At 41.7% G+C, this 25,033-nt stretch overlaps 1 long non-coding RNA gene and 1 pseudogene across 1 annotated transcript; one reads left to right on the top strand and one right to left on the bottom strand.

The window, feature by feature from the left end:
- Positions 1 to 1,110: 1,110 nt before the first annotated feature.
- Positions 1,111 to 24,777, bottom strand: LOC113835848. The gene is made up of 4 exons (XR_003485607.2): positions 24,245 to 24,777; positions 16,373 to 16,434; positions 2,019 to 2,060; positions 1,111 to 1,153 (listed from the first exon to the last, which is right to left on the bottom strand). It is a non-coding gene; the product is annotated as an uncharacterized LOC113835848 (long non-coding RNA).
- Positions 11,129 to 13,039, top strand: LOC100771211 (annotated as a pseudogene).
- Positions 24,778 to 25,033: the final 256 nt, after the last annotated feature.

Here is a 25,033-nt window from a genome sequence, read left to right as displayed (position 1 = left end):
GAGGCAGAGAAGAGTGACCTCTGAGTTAAGGGCTAGCCTGGTCAAAGGATTTGTTCAGGCTACACAGAGAAATTCTGTCACCAAAAATAAACAGACAGGCAAACAAAAAAATCAAGGAAAGAAACAATGCTGTATTATCTATAAGTTAAAACTACAATGAAAATTTAACCGTACACACAAGAGTAATAAATATAAGTTTTTCTTCACTCAAGTCAACTTTCATCTAAAAACCATTTTCCCATCGGGTAGAAAGCACGCTTGTCTTTCTCTCACATGAACGTTCTACGGTTTCCTGAGGGGACAGGAATCACACTGTCTACCAAATCCACCTATCTGGAGGCCAAAGGAATGAGATGAAATATTAGTGTTTTCCCAAAGGGCTGCAATATTATAAAGTGCTTTTTACAGAACTGGCATTTCCAATCCCTTCTGTCTAAAGCAGCCTAGAGCCAAACAAGGAGCAACCACAAAAACACAGCCAATTCCATGAAGCTCTTGTCAGTCTCGCTGACCTTTTCACATTCTGTAACTTTTCAAAATTCTAATTGGGGGCTCAAATTAAAAGAAAAAACAAAATCACTGCAAACAAAATGTGAAGCAATTTTAAATTTTTCTCTCTCTCTTTTTTTAGTTCAAATTAGAAACAAGGCTGCTTCACATGTCAATCCCTTCTCCCTCTTTCTCCCTCTCCCTCCCCTCCCCCAACCCCCTACCAGCCCCGCCACCACCTCATCCCCCCTCCACTCCATGGGGCTTCCCCAAAGTCCATCACAGCATCCTGGGCAGGGTCTAGGTCCTCCCCCATGTGTCCAGGCTGAGAGAGCATTCCTCCATGTGGGATGGGCTCTCAAAGTCCCTTCTTACACCAGGAGTAAATATTAATCCACTACCAGGGGCTCCATAGAGTGCCCAGGCCTCCTCATTGACATCCACATTCAGGTGTCTGGATCAGTCCAGTGCTGGCCTCCCAGACATCAGTGTGGGGTCCATGCGCTCCCCCTTGTTCAGGTCAGCTGTTTCTGTGGGTTTCACCAGCCTGGTCCCGACCTCTTTGCTCTTCATTCCTCCCTCTCTGCAACTGGGTTCCAGAGTTCAGTTCAGAGTATATCTGTGGGTGTCTGCCTCTGCTTCCATCAGCCACTGGATGAGGACTCTAGGATGGCATATAAGACAGTCATCAGTCTCATTATAGGGGAAGGGCATTTAGGGTAGCCTCTCCACCATTACCTGGATTGTCAGTTCATGTCATCCTTGTAGATCTCTGGAAATCTCCCTAGAGCCAGATCTCTCCTTGGACCTATAATGGCTCCCTTTGTTATGGTATCTCTCATCCTGCTCTCCTCTATTCTGCCCCCCCCACCTCTTGTTTTTTTGGACTGGTAATTTTGAACAGCTGCTCTCAGAAGAACTAGGAAAAAATTCTTGTATATTATTACTAAAATAAAAAAGGAAAAACTGGGAAAAAACATGCAGTATGTGGTAATAAGGCTTACAGACACAGCTCTGTGGCAAACTTCTCTAACACCAGGAGGCATGGGGATCAATTCTGAGGCAGACCACATGGGGGAGGGGACTGCAGGAGTCAGGAAAGATCACCAAGGTGATAATGAAAAAAAAAACAAAAACAAAAACAAACAAACAAACAAAACCTAAATCAGCCTAAACAGAAGAACAAGAAAGGAAACTAAGGAAATTTCATGAACACACATGGAACAGTATGTACTCAGAATCACCAACCTGCCAGCGCTGAGAAATCAGTGTTTTTTTTGCAATTGCAAGGACGAAAGGATTGCCTGGAAGCAGTTTCATCAGGACAGAAAAGTGGGGGACACGGGGCTCAAGGCTGCTGCCTGTGGGGGGCGTCTCACTTTAAGAGCATCTGGGCACAGGCTCCTGGGCCAGACTCCACCTCCCACTGGACTGCACAGCTCCAGGGGGAAATGCAGCTGCTGGTGCTGCAAAGGAGCGAATGTCCCAAACCCACCTCTCAGGATCCCAGCAGCCCAAGGCACACTCACCATTTCGTGCTTCTGATGTGTCTAGGTGTCTCCCAAAGAGGCCTGAAGTCAGCAAAACACACAGTCACCAAACCAGGTCCTCAGAAAGATTCTCTCAGCTAGAGAAGTTTACAAAGGTTTTCTGGAAAGAGCACTGTGACTACCTGTGCTACTCATTGGACAGTTCAGTCCTCTGATTGGCCAACTTTATTCACTCTGCCCCCTCAGCCAAAAGCTTCTAAAACTTTGATGGAAGGCAGACCTCTGAGAAAATAAAATCATTCAAGGGTAAATGGGGAGACCCTAACTCAAAACCAAACAACATTCCAGACATGGTGGCAGACATTTTTAATTCCAGAAATCCTGGTGCCCAAGAAAAGAAGTCAGTAATTTGGAGGCTTACCAGGGCCAGAGTGCTAGTTCCAGGACAGCCAATAGAACACAAAGAAATCTGGCCCCAAAACCAAAACAAGCAAGCACTCAGGCAAAGATAAGAAAACAAAAACAAGGAACAAATTCAAAAGAAAAACACCTTAACATATTGTGTTTTGGGATAAATCTATGCCGTTTTGGAATTGCTTGGCAAGAAGGTGCTCTGGGATTCCCCATCTGGCTTTTCCTTAAATTGAGACCTTGAAATTTGTTCCGTACATTTTAATCTATTGCCCCAGTGAGAGACCCAGGCCTTAGCAGAACAGCAGCCATAGCACAAAGACCAGAGCAGGATGTAGTCCCACACTACTTAGTCAGTGGATGGGACTATCCTGGACCTTAACCCTAGTTACTGGATAAACCCTGAACACCTCACCCAGAGGGAGAAACCAATCACAAATGGAAAAACAACTCCATGTGTCCTGCTGAGACTAAAATGTCACAACGTCCCTGGACTCAAAATAGCCAATCAGATCAGTCCAGATACCCCTAGTGTTTGCTTCCGCCCATCTCAATCTGTAACTATGAGTTGTGGAATCCCCCAAGCTCCTCCTTGTCTACCTTCTATTAAAGCCCCCACCTCATGCTGCTCAGTGTCTCTCCTGCTCTGCTCTTCCAAGTGCTGGTTTTGCTTCACATTTGGTCTCTTGGTGGTCTATTGTGGTGGACTTTGGGCACAGCATTTGGGGGCTTCCCCAGGATCCCCAAACTATCATCCACTGAGTCTTGAGATGCCAACTAACAGGTAACTTTCTGAATCCTTCAGGGAAACTCTGTACCCTGCTTTCTGTTTCTGACTGTTGGAGCTCCCTCTGTGAAGACAGTTTAACATCTAGGAAGATGAGCTCAAGAGACTGTGGGATGCCTGGGGAATCCTGCTGGTAGATCAGGGATCCATTTGGAGAGGAACTGGATCCTCCTAGTTCCTTGGCAGAGAGTGAGAGATTGGAAATAGCAGACCTTTAATCCAGTGTCTCACTTTCAGATCTGTACATAGCCTACTCTTTGGTCTATTATTGTATGTGTGTCACACAAGTTTCTGTTACTCTTGATCTGATGATCAGGGATATACTCCTCTCTTATCCCTTTCCCAAATGTTATTAGCCCAGCTCATGCCCACAAGAATACATACATCTACACAAACAGGTAAAATAATTAAGAGACATAAAAGGAATGAACAAGAAGGCAAAATTCTGGTGTTATTAGACAATCATAGCAATCACATAAGGTGGTGAAACACTGTGATCTCTGGCATTCTACATACAAGCATGTGTTGGTGACTCAGTTATCAGCTAGACCAATTGAGGGATGTTGGAGAACAGGGATCCTCAAATTAGATAATGCCTCAGTTTGGCCTGCAAACAAGTCTCTAGAAGCATTTTCACATTCCTGATTGGTGAATGATGGCTTAAGTTGTGGTGTGTATTGTTACTGTGGCTAAGAGGGCATTTTGGATTTTAATCGAATGGTAAGAACATGCTATGGGATTCCCCATCTGCCTTTTCCTTAAGGTTAGCCCCTGAAATTTGTTCTGTACATTTCTATCTCTTGCCCCTGTGAGAGAGACAGACCTGAGCAGAACTGCAGCCATAGCACAAAGACCAGAGCAGGATGCAACCCCTCCTGCTTAGTCAGTGGGATAGGACTGCCTCTGATGTTAGCCCTAGTTACAGGAAAAACCATGAACACCTTGCCACCCACCCCACCCCCTCCCCCACCTGTAACACTGAACATGCCTTTTTAGGCACGGTCATTTCTTATATAGAAATATTAGGTACAAGACAAACTTTACAATTTAGGACGACTTTGTCATAATCTGTTAAACCTTTACCCTGGGACTGGATATATAGTTCATGCCAATTGCTCTGCGTTGTTTCACTGGCAGTAGGTCTTAAATTGTGAATGTTTTTACCTTTCCCTCACCAAGAGCATACTTGATATTTGCTATCATTATGTATAGTTTTGTATCTGAAAGAGGTAAACTAAACCCAAAGGCTTCACTTCTAATAAATCACTCTGGGGAGAAATTGTATGAATATAACAAAGCCTTAAGTTCCCATTCAACTCTTAGTATTCATACTGGGGAAAAACCACATAAATGTAAAGGTTATAAAAAAACCCTTCATAACAGATCCAGTTCCCTAGCCTCTAGGGAACAAAACTCCAAGACAACCTTCTTCTTAGACTTAGAAAGTACCTGGATACTGTGTTTGACAAACAAAACAAAACAAAACAAAAACACAGAATGCTCCCTCCCAGCATCAACCAATGGGAACAGACTACTGCAAGTAACAGACAAAGCCATAGAAACCACTAATGCTCCCATCTGTAGGCAACCAATCAAAAATACTAACAAACCAGTTGCCCTGACTCTGGGAAATTCCCCTAATTGTTCTCCAAATGTCAACCAATCAGGATCTGACCCATACCTACTGATGTAATCCAGAGATTTTTTTTTTTTTCCTTTAAATTCTGGCAATAGACAAGGGACTTTGCTTCCTCCAGGTAGCTACTGCATCAGCTGGCTGGATGAGGTCTCTACTGGTAGGATTAAACATTAAAGCATTGCATTTGCATTTTGGTAAAGTCTGTCTCTTTGTTGGTCTCTGAAGGTGACCTTCAATACGTGGACACAACATTTTGGTGCATTGTGTGGGAAACCCAGAGACCTCCCCTATACCCCAGACCCCAAAGGTTATCCCACTCAGCTGGGTAAGTCAGATCCTCTGTTTTCTGTTCTCTGTGTTCTCTGTCCTCCTTCCAGCCAGCATCTGAATTCTTCTGGCTGGTATCTTAATTAAAGTCTACATTGGTCTTACATACCTAGGTACACAAGCTGTTGTGTAGATCATCTGGACGGCGTCCCATCTGGGTCATCCAGTTGGGATCCTTGTATCCTGTCTGTTCATAGGGAGATTACTGAGGACAGTGATCCCCTGGTGTGTCTTGTACCTTCTGTATGGATTTTGGTCTGGTTGAGCTTGGTGAAAACCAACCCTCTGTATTCCTTAGAAATCTGATGCTCTGTTTTGGGCCCTTCTGTTTGACTGCAGCATTGTCTCTTCTCTGTCTTGTCTAAGTGCTGTGTTTGTTCATTTGTTTACTTGTCTTGTCTTGAAGATACTGAAAGTATGGAGCTGACTGGGACACAACCTCCATCCTCACCCCTTGATCTGACTTTGGCCCACTGGGGCGATGATAGAATGATTGCCCATAACAACGGTGTTAATGTCAAAAAAAAAAAAAAAAAGGACAAATGGGTTACTCAGGACAGAATTCCCTTTATAAAAACACGAAATTTCCTGCTGTAGCAGCTCCTGGCATGGAGGTTACAGCCTGGCTGCTGGTTTCTGGTCAATATTCTCCTGCTGGGTCCTGGTGCCTGGATGCAGTCTTTCTACTGTTCCTCTCCTTGGACGGATAGCAGCTAACTCAAACAGAACAGCCAAGTTACGGGTTTTAATGGGTTAATATGGTGTTGACTATCCTTTTGTATGATAGCCATTTGCCATCTAATGAAATGTCTGTTCGTGGCTTTTGCCTGTTTTCTACTTGGATCATTTGTTCATGTCACTATTGAGTTTTATGTAGGTCCTCTAACAGACGTGTGGCTGCTTGAAATTGTCACATAACTTGTGCCAGGGAGAAATAAGTACATTTTGCCAACCCTTCATGCATGGCCAATGACTGGCCAAAGGGATGTGAGGCTGGGAATGTACCTTAGTGGTAGAGGGCTAACCCAACATATGAAAGGTACTGGACCTGATTCCCCAACACTGGGGCTAAGTTGTACTCATTTGTCATCTGTTATCTTTCCCACTTCTCCCAGGAAAGTAACTAAAAGTCCATCCTTTCTGTAATCTTTAAACCCTGATGATCTGTCAAGGGCTTGTCTTAATTGCTCAGCTGAGAACATGCAAATTAACAAAATCAGGAATAAAAAGGGGGACATAACAATGGACACTGAGGAAATCCAGAGAATCTTCAGGTCATACTTTGAAAACCTGTACTCCACAAAATTGGAAAACTTAAGGGAAATGGACAATTTTCTGGATAGATATCACTTACCAAAATTGAATTAAGATCAGATAAACAACTTAAACAGACCTATAATCCCCAAGGAAATAGAAGCAGTCATCAAAAGTCTCCCAACCAGAAAAAGCCCAGGACCAGATGGCTTCAGTGCAGAATTCTACCAGAAATTCAAAGAAGAGATAATACCAATATCCTTCAAATTGTTCCACACAATACAAGCAGAAGGTTCATTGCCAAACTCTTTTTACGTGACTACCATTACCTTGGTACCCAAGCCACAAAATAATACAACTAAGAAAGAGAACTACAGACCAATATCCCTCATGAACATTGATGCAAAAATATTCAATAAAAACTGGCAAACCCAATCCAAGAACACATCAGAAAAATCATCCACCATGATCAAGTAGGCTCCATCCCAGGGATGCAGGGATGGTTCAACATACAAAAATCTATAAAGTGTAATCCACCATATAAACAAACTGAAAAAGAAAAACCACATGATCATCTCACTAGATGCTGAAAAAGCCTTCGACAAAATCCAACACCCCTTCATGATAAAGGTCCTGGAGAGATCAGGGATAACAGGAACATACCTGAACATAATAAAAACAATATACAGTAAACCAACAGCCAACATCAAACTAAATGTAGAGAAACTCAAGACGATTCCTCTAAAATCAGGAAGAAGACAAGACTGTCCACTATCTCCATATCTCTTCAATATTGTACTTGAAGTGCTAGCTAGAGCAATGAGACAACAAAAGGAGACCAAGGGGATACAAATTGGAAAGGAAGATGATGTCAAACTTTCACTGTTGCAGATGATATGATAATTTACATAAGTGACCCAGAAAAACTTTACCAGGGAGCTCCTACAGCTGATAAACACATTCAGCAAAGTGGCAGGATACAAAATTAACTAAAAAAAAATAAGTAGCCCTACTATATACAGACAATAAGAGGGTTGAGAAAGAAGTCTGAGAAACATCACCCTTTACAATAACCACAAACAACATAATATATTTTGGGGTAACTCTAACCAAACAAGTGAAAGACCTGTATAGCAAGAACTTTGAGTCTTTAAAGAAAGAAATTAAAGAAGACACCAGAAAATGAAAAGATCTCCCATACTCTTGGATAGGTAGGATCAACCTAGTAAAAATGGCAGTCTTGCCAAAAGCAAACTACAGATTCAACGCAATCCCCATCAAAATCCCAACATGATTCTTTACAGACCTTGAAAGAACAATATTCAACTTTAAATGGAGAAACAAAAGACCTAGGATAGCCAAAACAAACCTGTACAATAGGGGAACTTCCAGAGGCATCACCATCCCTGACTTCAAGCTGTATTATAGAGCTATAATCCTGAAAACAGCTTGGTATTGGTAGGTACCAAAAATAGGCAGCTACACCAATGGAATTGAATTGAAAACCCTGATATTAACCCACACACCTATGAACACCTGATTTTTGACACGGAAACTAAAATTATACAATGGAAAAAAGAAAGCATCTTCAACAAATGGTGTTGGCATAACTGGATGCTGGCATGTAGAAGACTACAGATAGATCCATGTCTATTGTCATGCACAAAATTTAAGTTCAAATGGATCAAAGACCTCAACATAAATCCAGCCACACTGAACCTCTTAGAAGAGAAAGTGGGAAGTACCCTTGAATGAATTGGTACAGGAGACCACTTCCTGAACCTTACACCTGTAGCACAGACACTGAAATCAACAATTAATAAATGGGACCTCCTGAAACTGAGAAGCTTCTGTAAGACAAAGGACACAATCAGCAAGACAAAATGGCAGCATACAGAATGGGAAAAGATACTCACCAACCCCATATCCAACAGAGGGCTGATCTCCAAAATTTACAAAGAACTCAAGAAGGTAGTTTCCAAAACACCAAATAATCCAATTAAAAAGTGGGGGCACAGAACTAAATAGAGAATTCACAACAGAGGAATCTAAAATGGCTGAAGGACACATAAGAAAGTGCTCAACATCCTTAGCCATCAGGGAAATGCAAATCAAAACAACTCTGAGATACCATCTTTTTTGTTGTTGTTTTGTTTTGTTTTGTTTTTTGTTTTTCGAGACAGGGTTTCCCTGTGTAGCTTTGGAGCCTATCCTGGCACTCGCTCTGGAGACTAGGCTGGCCTCAAATTCACAGAGATCTGCCTGCTTCTGCCTCCTGAGTGCTGGGATTAAAGGTGTGCACCACCAACACCCGGCTCTGAGATACCATCTTACTCCTGTCAGAATGGCCAAAATAAAAAACCCCAATGACAGTTTATGCTGGAGAGGGTGTGGAGAAAGGGGAACACTCCTCCAGTGCTGGTGGGAGTGCAAACTTGCACAGCCACTTTGGAAATCAGTATGGTGATTCCTCAGGAAAATGGGAATCAGTCTACCACAAGATCCAGCAATTCCACTCTTAGGCATATACCCAAAAGAAGTGTATTAATGTGACAAAGACATCTGTTCAACTATGTTCATAGCAGCACTATTTGTAATAGCCAGAAACTGGAAGCAGACTAGATGCCCCTCAACCGAAGAATGGAAACAGAAAATGTACACAATGGCATACTACTCAGAGGCAAAATAAATAAATAAATAAAAATGGAATCTTGAAATTCGCAGACAAATGGATGGAACTAGAAGAAACCCTCCTGAGTGAGGTAACCCAGTCACAAAAAGACTAACATGATATGCACTCACTCATTGTTGGATTTTACACATAGAGCAAAGGATTACCAGCCTAAAATCCACACCACTAGAGAAGTTAGGCAACAAGGAGGACTCTAAGAGAGACATACATGGTCCCCCAGAGAAGGAGAAAGGGACAAGATCTCCTGAGCAAATTGGGAGCATGGGGGGAGGGGAGAGGGAGCTAGGAGAATGAGAAGGGGAGAAGAGGAGTGAGGAGGACATAAAGAAGCAGGAAGGTTGTGTGGGGGGAAGAATAGAGGAGAGCAAAATAAGAGTTACTATCAGAGAGGGAGCCATTATAGGTTTAAAGCAAAATCTGGCACTAGGGAAATGACCAGAGATCTACGAGGATGACACCAACTAACCATCTAAGCAACAGAGGAGAGGCTACCTTAAATTCCCTCCTCTGATAATGAGATTGATGACTGACTTATATGCCATCCCATAGCCTTCATCCAGCAGCTGATGGAAGTAGAAGCAGATACCAACAGTGAAATAATGAACTCAACTGGAATCCAGTTGCAGAGAAGGAGGAGTGTTGAGCAAAGTGGACAAGACCAGGCTGGTAAACCCACAGAAACAGCTGACCTGAACAAGGGGGAGCTCTTGGCCCCCAGACTGATCACTGGGAAACCAGCATAGGACTATTCCAGACCCCATGAATGTGGGTGTCAGTGAGGAAGCCTTGGAAATCTATGGGGCCTCTTGTAGTAGATCAGTATTTATCCCTAGCATTGGAATGGACTTTGGGAGCCCATTTCATATAGAGGGATACTCCCTCAGCCTAGACATTATGGGAGGGGCCAGGCCCTCCCATAATGATATGACAGACTCTGAAGACCCCCATGGAAGACCTCACTCTCCCTGGGGAGCAGAAATGGTATGGATAGGTAGGGTGTTAGTGGTGGGCAGGGGAGGAGGGGAGGGAGAGAAAACCGGGATTGACATGTAAAACAATCTTGTTTCTAATTTAAATAAAAAATGGAGGAAAGATAAAATAAAATTAAAAATAAAAAATATATAAAAAACGAACAGCAACAGCAGAGAAGAGCAGCAGAACAGCAAAGGCTGAGAAAAGCGGCAACATTGTAACACTTCTGTCTGTGGAAAAATTCTTTTGACAGAGCAGAGTTGTTACACTGCGGGGGACTGGAGCCACAGGAGAAGCCCTTTTCTGCCAGAGCATAGCTGATACACTGGGGAAGCCCCCCTTGAAACAGGGCTATAAGCTGCTGTACTTACTGTGACCTGTGTTATTCCTTGGCTCCTGAGCTCCAGGATACGTTTCCAACTAAGCTGTGTAACACTTAGTATTCTGTGACTCCCGAGTTCCAGAATACCTGTCCCATCCGAGCTGCCCAAAAGGCTTACAGTTACTTGCAAAATACCTGTCCCATTGGAGCCATCCAAAAGGCTTACAGTTACAAAGATGCAAAGCCAATTTCAATACCATGGAACTCTTTTTTTTTTTTTAAGAATTTATTTATTTATTATGTATACAACATTCTGCTTCCTTGTATATCTGCACACCAGAAGAGGGCACCAGATCTCATAATGGATGATTGTCCACCATCTAGTTGCTGGGAATTGAACTCAGGACCTCTGGAAGAGCAGCCAATGCTCTTAACCTCTGAGCCATCTCTCCAGACCCATGGAACTCTTTTTATATTATTATTATTATTATTATTATTATTATTATTATTATTATTATTTTGGTTTTTTGAGACAGGGTTTCTCTGTGTAGCTTTGGAGCCTATCCTAGCACTCACTCTGGAGACCAGGCTGGCCTCGAACTCACAGAGAACTGCCTGCCTTTGCCTCCCGAGTGCTGGATTAAAGGCGTGAGCCACCAATGCCCAGCTCACCTTTTAATGTAAAAAAAAAATCAACACAAAGAAAGAAATAACCAAGAAGCTTGTCGCTGTTGTTTTGTAGAGGAGATTTCATGATTACCGGGTTTGAGAGACCGAGGCCAAAATGCCAGAGCGAGATAATGAGCCCTTTTCTAACCCTTTGGCTCCAGATGGCCACGATGTGGATGATCCTCATTCCTTCCACCAATCAAAGTTCAGGAAGACTTCAGGAAACTTCTCATGACCCCAAGGGCTGCACCTACATCTGCACCACCTTCTAAGTCACGTCACCATGAGATGCCAAGAGAGTACAATGAGGATGGAAGACCCAGCTGCACGAAGGAGGAAAAAGAAAAGTTAATATGCCAAGCTACGCCAACAAGAAAGAGAGAGAGAGAGAGAGAGAGAGAGAGAGAGAGAGAGAGAGAGAGAGAGAGAGAGAGAGAGAACTCGCAGAGAAATACCGTGATCGTGCCAAGGAACGGAGAGATGGTGTGAATAAGGATTATGAGGAAACTGAGTTGATCAGTACCACAGCCAACTATTGGGCTGTGGGCCCCACTGCAGAGGCGGACAAATCAGCTGCAGAGAAGAGGAGACAGTTGATTCAGGAGTCCAAATTCTTGGGCGGTGATATGGAACACACCCATTTGGTGAAAGGCTTGGATTTTGCTTTGCTTCAAAAGGTACGTGCTGAGATTGCCAGCAAAGAGAAGGAGGAAGAAGAACTCATGGAAAAGCCCCATAAGGAAACCAAGAAGGATGAGGATCCTGAAAACAAAATTGAATTTAAAACACGACTTAGCCGCAATGTGTGTCGAATGCTTTTCAAGAGTAAATCATATGAGCGAAATGAGTTGTTCTTACCAGGCCGTATGGCCTATGTGGTAGACCTGGATGATGAGTATGCAGACACGGATATCCCCACCACTCTTATACACAGCAAGGCTGATTGCCCCACAATGGAGGCTCAGACTACACTAACTACAATTGACATCGTTATCAGCAAGCTTACCCAGATTTTGTCATACCTGAGGCAGGGTACCCGAAACAAGAAGCTCAAGAAGAAGGATAAAGGGAAACTGGAAGAAAAGAAACCTCCTGAGGCAGACATGAACATTTTTGAAGACATTGGGGATTATGTTCCTTCTACAACCAAAACACCTCGGGACAAGGAGCGGGAGAGATACCGCGAACGGGAACGTGATTGGCAACGGGACAGAGACCGGGAGCGGGAGTGAGAGGAAGAAAAGAAAAGGCACAGCTACTTTGAGAAGCCAAAAGTGGATGATGAGCCCATGGATGTTGACAAAGGACCTGGATCTGCCAAAGAGTTGATCAAGTCCATCAACGAAAAATTTGCTGGGACTGCTGGTTGGGAAGGCACTGAATCGTTGAAGAAGCCAGAAGACAAGAAGCAGCTGGGTGATTTCTTTGGCATGTCCAATAGTTATGCAGAATGCTATCCAGCCACGATGGATGACATGGCTGTAGATAGTGATGAAGAGGTAGATTATAGCAAAATGGACCAGGGTAACAAGAAGGGTCCCTTAGGCCGCTGGGACTTTGATACTCAGGAGGAATATAGCGAATATATGAACAACAAAGAGGCTTTGCCCAAGGCTGCATTCCAGTATGGTATCAAGATGTTTGAAGGACAGAAAACCAGACGCTTCAAAGAAACCAATGATAAGGCAGAGCTTGATCGCCAGTGGAAGAAAATAAGTGCGATCATTGAGAAGAGGAAGAAGATGGAAGCTGATGGGTTTGAAGTGAAAAGACCAAAGTACAATTCCCTAGTTCAACCGTCACCCACATGGCTGTTCTTTTAGTTGTTTGTTCTACAATTCCTAGAAAGGTTGCAAACTATTTTTGTTTGTGAATGTTTATAAATGTTTATTGTATAACTATTTGTTTATAGATCTGCCTCCCAAGTGCTAAGATTAATGGCATGCAGCACCATGCCCAACATGATCCATTAAAATTAGTTAAACCTGCAAAAAGAAAAAGAGAAAGAACCAAGCAAGAAAAAACAGTAACAACAAAAAACAAATTAAAAAAAGACAAACACCTTGATGCATTATTCTTGTGTTCTGAAAAACAACAAAAAAACTATTCCATTTTGTTAACTCACTGCATACTACGATATGTTCTGGGATTTCGGTTCACTAACACATTTCCTTGCATTTCCAGTATTCTCCACCTGCTTCTTCTAGAAAGATATTGCCTTGAGTTTTTCTTTATATATTCCATGTTCTTGACCCAAAGGAAAAAAAAATAGGACTTCAGGATAGGAGCAGACCTCAAGTGGTGTCAAGCACAGGAACCACACAGAGGCTTTTATAGGAAACCTCAAAAATTAGGGAAGAGGCAAAAGCCCATGAGTTCCTCATAAGTCATGTTAATGTATCCATGGTCTGCAAATTAAATTAAAAAGTATTAATAAGAGAACAAAATTCCTCAAAGGATGAATAAAATAGACTTAGGTGTCCGGATAATTCCACTAAGGATTCAGTGTTATGAAAAGCATCGCTTGAACTAGAGAAAATGTTGTCTTTGCCCAACGTCATGAAGAAATTCTGCATTCTTTAGAGTTAATATTCACAAGTATCAGGACCACTCTGCCTGCTTAGACAGAAGCCCACAACAGTCATGCTCAAATGATGAGTAAGAGACACTAAATGATTAAGGTTGGGAACACGTAATGCATGCTATTGCCTCCAGGGCCATGCCACTGATGTTCATCAATATTTATTTCATTTCATGAGTATCTGTGTTTTTCTTGAATGTACAGCTGTGTGCCTCATAGTGTTTGCTGCCCTATCAGGCAGGAAGATGATATTCTAGACCTGAAACTGGAGTCACATACTGTTGGGGGCCATGATATAGTGCTAGGAGTCAACCGTTGTGCACAGGAACAGAAGTCTATGCTCTTATCTACTGAGGCATCTCTCCATCTGTTATTCACAGGACTCTTTTTAGCAGAAATAGACTGTAAAATCCACCAGTATTTCCTCCAGGAGTCTGCGAAATTGTGACTCTAATGGTGACCAACATGGATGTTCTTCACGAGAGGGGCTGTTTTGACTAATGGTAGTCATGATGTGAATGACCGCCTTTCTAGCTAAGCAACCTCCATCTTGGGGAATTCCAAAGTGCCCTCTTGAAAAGATTATCAGGGCTGGGATTGTTGACTCCTTAACCCTACATATAGGGATTGAGGATGGCATAGGATGCTCACCTGAGGATCCAGGTGAATGTGGTCTGGGGAAGGGCTAGAGTCATTTTAGGAGAAACAGGGCATGAGTGTGCCTTAACTGAACCTGAATTCTTTGCAAGAATGGTAAGCACTCATGACTGATAAGCCTACCTTCCAACACCTTATTATTATTATTATTATTATTATTATTATTATTATTATTATTATTTGGTTTTTCGAGACAGGGTTTCTCTGTGGCTTTGGAGGCCATCCTGGAACTAGCTCTTGTAGACCAGGCTGGTCTCAAACTCACATAGATCCACCTGCCTCTGCCTCCCGAGTGCTGGGATTAAAGGCATGCGCCACCACCGCCCGGCCCAACACCTTTTTAAAATGTTATTAAATAACAATCATACTTCCCTTTCCATTTCCTCCCTCCAACCTTTCCTATGTACTCATAATACCTTCTATGGTAGATGGCACAGTATTCTTTATTATTGTTTCATATATGGATTCATATATATGATAAAATATACCACTGTTTTTGTTGTTTGATTATATAGGATTTTAGATCTTAATATGCTTAATTGAATAACCAATTAGATGACTCGAACCTTGGATATACTACCTCTCCTTCTCTCAATAGTAGTTCATTTTATTTTATTTTTGTAGAGGGAGTACCCCATGAGACCTATGTGCCTGTTAGTATTGTCATTGTTCTTGTTTCCACAACTCTGTTGCTGCTGTATTATATGTGTTGCTTCTCTGTTAAAGCCGACACCTGGTAGCCAGGTTCTAATAATAATGCCACCCTTTCAGGGTATTCCCTGAGACTCAGGTGTAGGCATTGATTGTAGATGTACTAAGTAGGCCTGGGATCCTGACCTTCAATTAATCTCTACAATATGAACAAATGTGGTTTACTGGAATTGTCTGGTTTCTCCAAAGAGATTATTTAAAGAAATGCATGGGACATACTTTTGAGACTATAAATAAAAATTTTAATATAAATTTTAACACTAAGGAATTATGCTGACCTCCTAAAGTGGCAGTAGTAGGTTTTTTAAAATCCATGATCTCATTATACTGATGAATTGGTTCTGACTTATTGGCACGTTTTCTCTCCGGTTGAACAGGCATTAAGTCTAATTATACAGTAGCTGGTTACTAAATGACATGGATGACACTGCTACTAAACCTGTATTGACATTTTTGCCATGTTGATGAGCATTTAGGTCCATGGTGTTCTTATTTTCTTTCCAATTGGTGTGATGAGAATTCATGACCAAAACAAATTACGAAAGAAAATATTTCAGGACAATCGTAGTTCCAGATGTTGGAGCCATGATTATAGTTATAGGTAACAAGGCAGCAGGCAGGCAAGCATAACAAAGGCAGCATGATCTGAAAGTTGGAGGCAGTGAAAGAGCTAACTTGGACCAGTGATAACACTGAAGCCTCAAAGCAACCCATAAACTAATCCTCTGTAACTAAAACATCTTCTAATACTTTCCAACAGTTATACCAACTGGCAACTAAGCATTCAAATATGGGAATCTATGAGGTCCATTCTCATTCAAAACAACACAGATGTCACTCTTGGGGAGGGCTATTGTCTGCTTCTCTCACTTGGCAACTTACACTGTCTCTATTACTGTGACAGACTAAATGAAGGATGGCTTTAGGGTTAGATCCAACAGAACCTTTCCAAGTCCTGCATCCAAAGTGTGCAATGGCTCCAGCCAATTCAACTTACCTTCAATGTAGCATAGATGACCAAAGGAAACAGTGATAGCATAGACTACTTGGGGAATTGCATAGACTATCATGAGAAAGTAAAATGGGTATTTCCCATCCCTAGTAGTGTTGTTCCTCCTCCCTCTCCTAAATAGACTGTCACATTTCATTTCTAATAGAAATCTTCTCCACACTTTTCCCATTTTCCCACATCCTCAGTCGTTTCCAGCCATTACCTTCTTTACCCTCTCTCCTAATTCTCAATTGAAAACTATCCAGGAACACAAAAAATTTCAATCAAAAAATGGTTTGGCACATAGGATTAACAGAAATAAAGTGTGACAACCCAAACTTAGAATGAAAAATATCTTCTCTCTCTTTTTCAGTTCTTACCTTCCAAACTTGAGATGTGAGAAGGTAACCTGGAGTAACCAGAGAGACAATACTTCTCCTTCCTAATAAAAATATAATACAAAGTAAATTTCCTGTGTAAGAATGAGACAGAAATGAGAACACTCAAAATTTGAATGTACTTCTTTCAAGGTATTTGTTTCTAAAATTTTGGGAATAACTTCCAGAGAGTATTTAATTTATTGCTGACATAATGTTCAAGGACTTGAAAAGTTTCAAAACTTTTATCTCGTCAGGTGGTGGTGACACACGCCTTTTTTTTTAACCTGATTTTTTTTTATTTTAAAAAAATATTTTCTCATTTTACATACCAATTCCAGTTCCCACTCCCTCCGTTCCTCCTGCTCTCCCCACCTTCCCTCCACCCTTCCCCATTAACTCCTCAGAGATGGTAAGGCTTCCCATGAGGAATCAACAAAGGCTGGCACATCTTCCTGAGACAAGACCAAGGCCCTACCCCTTTATCTAAGTTGAGCAAGGTATCCCTCCAAAGAGAATGGGCTCCAAAAAGCCAGTTCAAGTACTAGGGATAAACCCTGGTTCCACTGCCAGTGGCCCAAGCTACAAACTGCCCAAGCTACAAAACTGTCACCCACATTCAGAGGGCCCAGTTCTGTTCCATGTAAGTTCCCCAGATGTCAGTCTGGAGTCAGTGAGCTCCCACTTGCTCAGGTCTGCCTTCTCAGTGGATCTCCCAAACATAGTCTTGACCTCTTTGCTCATATTATCTCTCCTACCTCTCTTCATCTAGACTCTGGGAGCTCTGCCCAGTGCTTAGCTGTGCATATCCACATCTGTCTCTATCAGTAGCTGGATGAAGGTTCTATGATGATAATTCAGGTAGTCATCAATCTGAATACAGGAAAAGACCAGTTCAGGCGTCCTACCTTCCAATACTTAGGATCTTAGATGGGGTCATCTTTGTGTATTTCTGGGAATTTCCGTACTGCCAGATTTCTCACTAGCCCCAGAATGACTCTCTCAATCAAGATCTCTCTTTTTTGTTCTCCCTCTCTGTCCTTCCTCCATCTTCATCAACCAGTTCCCTCATAATCTCCCCCATTCCTTTCTCCTCTACCTCTCCACTTCTCTCTTCCTATCCACTCCCTCTCAGTATCTGCTCCCATCTTTTCTATTTCCCTTTCCTAAGGGCCTTTCTCTAAGTTCTGCTTGTTACCTACTTTCTCTGGGGTCATGAGCTATAGGACCATTATCCTCTGATGTACATCTAATATCCACTCATGAGTACATACCATGCTTAACTTTCTGGGTCTGGGTTACTAAACACAGGATGGTTGTTTTTAGTTTCATCCATTTGCCTAAAATGTCCTTGTGCTATGAGAAGGCATCTGTTGGGCATATGTCCAGGAGTTGTATTGCTGGGTGTTGAGATAGATTGATTCCCAACATTCTGAGAAACCACCATACTGATTTCCAAAGTGACTGTACAAATTTTCACTACCAGCAGCAGTGAGGGAGTGTTCAGCTTATTTCACATCCTCTCCAACATAAGCTATTACTGGTGTTTTTGATGTGATCCATTCTGACTAGTGTAAGATGGTATCTTAGAGGCAATTTGATTTGCATTTCCCTAATGGCTAAGGATGTTGAGCAATTCTTTAATGTCTTTTGGCCATTTGGAATATTTCTGTTGAGAATTGTCTGTTTAGACCTGACCACATTTTTAACTGGATTATTTGATAGCTTGATGTCTACATTTTTTAGTTCTTTGTATATTTTGAAGATCAGTCCTCTGTCAGGTATGGGGTTGGTGGAGATCTCTTCCTATTCTGTAGACTGCCATTTGGTCTTGTTGGCTGTGTTCTTTAGTTTACAGAAGGTTCTCAGATTCAGTAGGTCTCATTTGTTAATTGTTGTTCTCAGTGTCTGTGCTCCCGGCATTATATTTAGGAAGTGTTCACCTGTTCCCATGCATTCAAGACTACTTCCCACTTTCTCTTCTTTAAGTATCAGTGTGGCTGGATTATTGCTGAGGTTGTTGATTTATTTGGACTTGAGTTTTGTACATGGGAATAGATATGGTTCTATTTGCCTTATCCTACATGTTATCCTACATCCAATTTGCCATTACAGTTTGTTGAAGGAGCTTTCTTTATTCCACTGTATAATTTTAGCCTCTTTGTCAAAAATCAAGTATTCACAGGGGTGTGGATTAATATCAGGGTCTTCGATTCAATTCCATTGGTCCACCTGTCTGTTTTTATGGCAATATCAAGATGTTTTCACTAATAAGTTCTATAGTAGAGCTTAAGCTCAGGGAGGTGGATGCCTCTAGAAATTTCCTTTATTGTATATGACTATTTTTCGATATTCTGGGTTTTGGTTTTCCATATTAAGTTGAGTATCATTCTTTGAAGGTCCATGAAGAATTGTGTTGGGATTGTGATGAGAATTGCATTGAATCTGCACATTGCTTTTGGTAAGATTGCAATTTTCTGGTATGTTGTTGGTTGTTACACTCAGACTTCCGCTAAGAAAGCCATGGAAGGCAGCTCCTTGAAACAGTCACTACCAGGAAATGGTTTTATGGACATGGATGCTCTGAAGAACAAGGAAGAAATGCATATTTACAATTGAAGGGATGGGCTGCAATGCTCACACTTGTAATGAAACAAGTTTAGGAACTGATAGTTAAAGGACAGACCTCAGGAGAGCTAACACTGGAAGATCCCAGCAGGGGAAAGAGTTTGGCAGTTGATCAACTTGATCATGGTGGATAATTTTTTCATATGTTCTTGGATTTGGTTTGTAAATATTTTCTTGAGAAGTTTTGCACCTATCTTAAGGGTTATTGATCTATAATTTTCTCCTCCTCCTTCTTCCTCCTCTTCTTTTTGGTTAGGTCTTAGTGCCAGGCATTGATGGCACACACCTTTAATTCCAGAACTCAGGAAGCAGAGGCAGGTGGATATTTGAGTTTGAGGCCAGCTTGGTCTACAAGGCAAGTTCTAGGACAGCCTCCAAAAAGAAAAAAAAAGAATTCATCCATTTCTTTTAGATTATCCAGTTTGGTGGAGTATAGATTCTTTTTTTGAGTCAGGGTTTTTCTGTGTAGCCCTAGCTGTCCTGGAACTTGCTCTGTAGATCAGGCTGGTCTCAAATTCATAAAGATTAACCTACTTTGCCTCCTAAGTGCTGGGACTAAAGGCGTGTGCCACCATGCCTGGCTGGAGTACAGATTTTAGTGTATGTTCTAAGGATGGATATCTTTAGTGCCTGTTTTGATGTCCCCCCTTTTCTCTAATTTTATTAATTTAGATCTTCTCTCTCATTTTTTAGATAATTTGGTGAAGGATTTGTCAGTCTTACTGATTTTCTCAAATAATCAACTCTTCCTTTTACTGATTCTTTGTACTCTTTTGTTTGTTTCTATTTTATTGATTTTAGCTCTAAGTATGGTTATTTCTTGACATGTATTCTTTTCAGGTATTATTTTTATTCTAGAGCTTTCAAGTGTGTCGCTATGTTGCTAATATGAGGTCTCTCTAATGTTTTTTATGTAGGCACTTAGTGTTATGAAACTTGCCTCAGCACCACCAGCCATGTGTCCATAAGTTTGGGTATGTTGTGTTTTCTACCCGCCCCCCACCCCAGGAGGGTTTCTCTGTATAATGGTCCTAGCTGTCTTTGAACTCACTTTGTAGACCAGGCTGGTCTCAAACTCACAGAGATCCGCCTGCCTCTATCTCCCGAGTGCTGGGATTAAAGGAGTGCACCACCAATGCCTGGCTGTGTTTTATTCTTATTCAATTAAAAAATTGTAATTTCTTTTTGGATTTCTGTCTTGACCCATTTCTCATTCAGCAGTGAGTTGATCAGTTTCCATGAGTTTGTATATCTTCTGTTGTTTCTGTTGCTGATATCCTGCTTTAATGCATGGTGATCAGATAGGATGTTATTTCATTTTTCTTGTCTGTGGCCAGTTTTGGAGAACATTCTATGAGCTGCTGAGAAGAATGTATGTTCTCTTGTGTTTGACACATGAGTGAATTGTTCTGTAGATCTCTGCTAGGTTCATTTGATACATGAAGTTATTTAACTCCAGCATAGATCTGTTTAGATTTTGTCAGAAGGCTAGTCTATTGGTGAGACTGGACTATTGAAGTTACCACTATCGATATGTGAGGTCAATATGTTATTTTAGTTGTGGTTTTTCTTTCGTTAACTTGGGTTCCCTTGTGTATTGTATATAAATGTTTGCAATTATAATACCCTCTTGGATTAACTAAAAAATCAGTAGCCCTCCTATATACAGTTGACAAATGGGCTGAGAAGGAAATCAGAGAAACATCACCCTTCACAATAGTCACATATAACATAAAATATCTTGGGCTAACTAATCAAACACACAAAACACCCATACGACAAGTACTTCAAGTCTTTAAAAAAAGAAATTAAAAGAAGATATCAGAAAATGGAAAGATTTTCCATGCTCTTGGATAGGCAGGATCAACATAGTAAAAATGGCAATCCTACCAAAAGTAATCTACAGATTCAATACAATTCCCATCACAATTCTTCACAGACCTTGAAAGAACAATACTCAGCTTCATATGGAAAAACAAAACAAAACAAAACCCAGGATAGCCAAAACAATACTGTATAATAAAGGATCACCATCCCTGACTTCAAGCTGTACTATAGAGCTATAGTATTGAAAACAGCTTAGTACTGGCTTAAAAACAGACAGATGGACCAATGGAATCGAATCAAAGATCCCAATATCAACCCACACACCTATGAACACCTAATTTTTGACAAAGAAGCTAAAAATATAAAATGGAAAAAAGAAAATATATTTAACAAATGGTGCCGGTATAACTCGCTGTCAACATGTAGAAGAATGCAAATAGGTCCATATCTATTGCCATGCACAAAACTCAAGTCCAAATGGATCAAAGACCTCAATATAAATCCATCCACACTGAACCTCATAGAAGAGAAAGTGGGAAATACATTTGAATGCATAGACACAGGAGACCACTTCCTAAATAAAACACCAGTAGCACAGACTCTGAGAGAAGCTTGAACCCTCTTCCAGAAACAGATGGAAGCAGATGCAGAAATCCACAACTAACCAATGGGCCAAGCTCCTGGAGTACAATCAAAGTGAGGGAGGAGCAAAAATATGAACAAAGGAGTCAAGACCATGATGGAGAAACCCACAGAATCAGCTGGCCCAAGCTAGTGAGAAATCACTGACTCAGGTCTGACAAATGTGGAACTGGCATAAGACCAAACTAGACTCCTTTAATATAGGTGACAATGGTGTGACTGGAACAATATGTGAGGTCACTGGAAGTGAAAGGTTTTAGTTTGCTGAGAGAAAAAGGTTTGAAAGATTTTAGTTCACAGAGAGTAAAAGCTTCCCACAGGCCTTGGCCCATTACAAGGAAGTTGGCCCAACCCCAGGCACATCCTATGGTTTAGACGGGGGCAATCGCCAAGACAACTCTCTTTGAGTCACACCTGGCTGGCCAACAGACAATCAAGGACTTTTCAGGGTACGTTCTGTGGTTTTTCCTTTGTGAAAAAGCAAGTAACACCTGGGTGACCACTCTAACATGAGATCATACTTTGTAATCAATCACTTTGTGCCCCTTGCCTGTATGCTGATCTGCAGTTTTTTCCTATATAAGGAGCCTATAATATAACCCTTGCTGGGGTGTGCAGCTTCTCCGATATTGCTGACACCCGAATATGCATTTGTTCAATAAACCCTCTTGCTTCTGCAGCTCTTGGTCTGGCTTCTGAGTCTCAGGGGCTTCTCGGGATCCTGAGGCCCTTAGGGGTCTGGGGTCTTTCAGAAGTGGGCCTAAGATCTAACACTAATGCACAAAATGACTTAGTGGAGCCCTTTCTTTCTTTCTTTCTTTCTTTCTTTCTTTCTTTCTTTCTTCCTTTCTTTAACATTAACCAGTTTATTGTAGGGTGGGAGAGCTAGAGGGGGAGAGGAGAGAAATGGAAGAATAGAGCAGGGCAGAGAGTAAGAGAGAAGAGAGAGAGGACAGCCACCAGAAAGAGAAAGAGAGAGAGCAGTGGAGCCCATTCTATATGGAGAGATACCTTACCCAGCCTAGACACAGGGGTGTGGGGGTGGAGAGGTGCCTTGCTTGGTTCTGCCTCAACTAGATGATGGGACTTAGTAGACTTCCTAGGGAAGGCCTTACCCTCTGCATGGAGCATATGGGAGGAGGGGGAGTGGAGGGCTTGAGAGGAAAGGAGGGAGAGGGAACTGGGATTGGAATGTAAAAAATTAACAAAAAATGAAAAAAAAACAAAGTTGAAAAAAATAATATCCTCTTGGTGAGATTTTCATTTGATGAGTGTATAGTGTCCATTTCTATCTCTTTGGATTAGTTTTGGTGTGTGGTCTATTTTGTTAGTTAGTAAAATGGCTACACCAGCTTTCTTTTTAGGTCTATTTGCTTGGAATATCTTTTTTTCATCTTAGGTGATGTCTTTTTGTGTAGCCTTGGATGTCCTGGAACTTACTCTGGAGACCAGGCTGGCCTTGAACTCAGAGATCCCCCTGCCTCTGTCTCCAAGGTGCTGGGATTAAATGAGTGCACCATCATCTGGTTCTGAGGTGATGTCTGTCCTTGGTAGTGAGGTGTGTTTCTTGGATGCAACAGAAAGATGTATAATATTTTCTGATCCTAATCTGTTAGTTTCTATCATTTTATTGGGAAATTGAGACCAATGATATTGAGAATTATCAATGAGTAGTGTTTATTGATTCCTGTAATTTTGTTGTTATGGTATGGTATTTCCCCCATCTTTTGATTTGCTGTCTTGGGAATGTTTATTCCTTGTGTTCTCTTGAGTGTGGTTAACCTCTTTAGACTGAAAAATTCCATCTAGTGCCTTCTATAGAACTGGCCTGGTAGATAGAAATTGCTTAAATTTGGCTTTATCATGGAATGTTTTTCTTTCTCTGTTGATTATGGTTAATAGTTTTGCTGGGTATAATAATCTTGTCTTACATCTGTGGTATCTTACAGTTTATAGAACATCCAACTATCTATGTAGGACTTAATGGCTTTCTGAGTCTCCATTGAAAAGTCAGGTGATATGACATTGTGAAATTTGCCAGCAAATGGATGGAAATAGAAAAGATCATCCCGAGTGAGGAAACCCAGACCCAGAAAGACAAACATGGTATGTACTCACTCATAAGTGGATATTAGCCAAAGTAAAGGAAAACCATGACACAATCCACAGACTCAAAGAACCTAAATAACAACAAAGGCTCAAGTGGGCAGGGGGATGGGGATGACTCACATGTATCTCACTGCAAAGGGGAAATAGAATAGACATCACAGGTGGGTGGGGTATGAGTCTGGATTTGGGGTGATCTAGGGACCAGGTAGGGGAGAACGGAGGGGGAGAGTCATGGGAAAGACAACTGCAATTAGGGGCATCTCTGGGATGAGCTAGAAACCTAGTGCAACGGAAACCCCAAGGAATCTATGAGGATGACCCTAGCTAAGACTCCAAGCAAGGGGAGATACAGAGCCTGACCCAGCCATCTTCCATAACCAGGCAAGACTTCTAGTGAAGGGCTTGGGATACCAATCCAGCCACATAACTTCAGACCTGCAATTTGCCCCTACAAGATATGCTGGGTCAAAGGTGGTACAGAAATTATGGGAGTGGCCAAACAATGACTGGTCCAGCTTGAGACACATACTATGAAAGGGAGTCCACTCCTGACAATGCCTGGAGGGTTTGGACGGAGAGACTTGACACCCCAGAGACCTAGGATAGAACTAAACACGACTGTCAAAAAAGAAAAAAAGTAAATGAAATTATTCTTAATGCTATACTCACCAAAGAGGCTTCACCCAGAAACTGATGGGAACAGATGCAGAGACACACAGCCAAACATTAGGGAGACCTCAGGGAATCCTGTAGAAGAGGGGAAGGAAGGACTTTGGGAGCCAGATGGGCCAAGGACATAACAAGAAAACTCACAGAATCAACTAACCTGGGATCATGGGAACTCACCAAGGCTGAACCGCTAACCAGAGAACTAGCACAGGACTGATCTGGGCCCTTTGCACATGTGTTGCAACAACATGTGTTGCAGTTGTGTGGCTTGACTTTCTTGTGGGACTCATGGCAGAGGGAGTAGGGGCTGTCTCTGATTCTGTTGCTTGCTCTTGGGACTCTTTCTTCCTGCTGAGTTGCCTTGTCCAGCCTTGATAGGAGGGGAGGTGCCTAATCTTGCTGCAGCTTGATAACCCATGGCTGGCTGACATACATGGAAGGCCTGCACATTTCTGAAAGGAAAGAAGAGGGAGTGGATGGGGGAGAGGGGAGTTTGGACTGGAGGAAAGGAAGGGAGGGAGTGGAGACTGTTATTGGGCTGGGAAAATCAATTAATTGATTACTTAATAAGAAATTTTAAAAAAGAATTTATAAGAAAAGTCAGGTGTTATACAAACATGTCTGCCTTTACATGTTTCTTGCTATTTTTTCCCTTGCAGCTTTTAATATTCTTTCTTTGTAGGGTTAGTGTTTTGATTAATATATGTTCTGAGAAATTTCTTTTATAATTCTATTTGGTGTTTGGTATGCTTCTTGTACCTTGATTGGGACCTCATTCTTTAGGCTGGG

The sequence above is a fragment of the Cricetulus griseus genome, chromosome 5 (assembly GCF_003668045.3).
Source record: "Cricetulus griseus strain 17A/GY chromosome 5, alternate assembly CriGri-PICRH-1.0, whole genome shotgun sequence".
Taxonomy (NCBI): Eukaryota; Metazoa; Chordata; class Mammalia; order Rodentia; family Cricetidae; genus Cricetulus; species Cricetulus griseus.
This window is presented reverse-complemented; position numbering and strand designations above follow the sequence as displayed.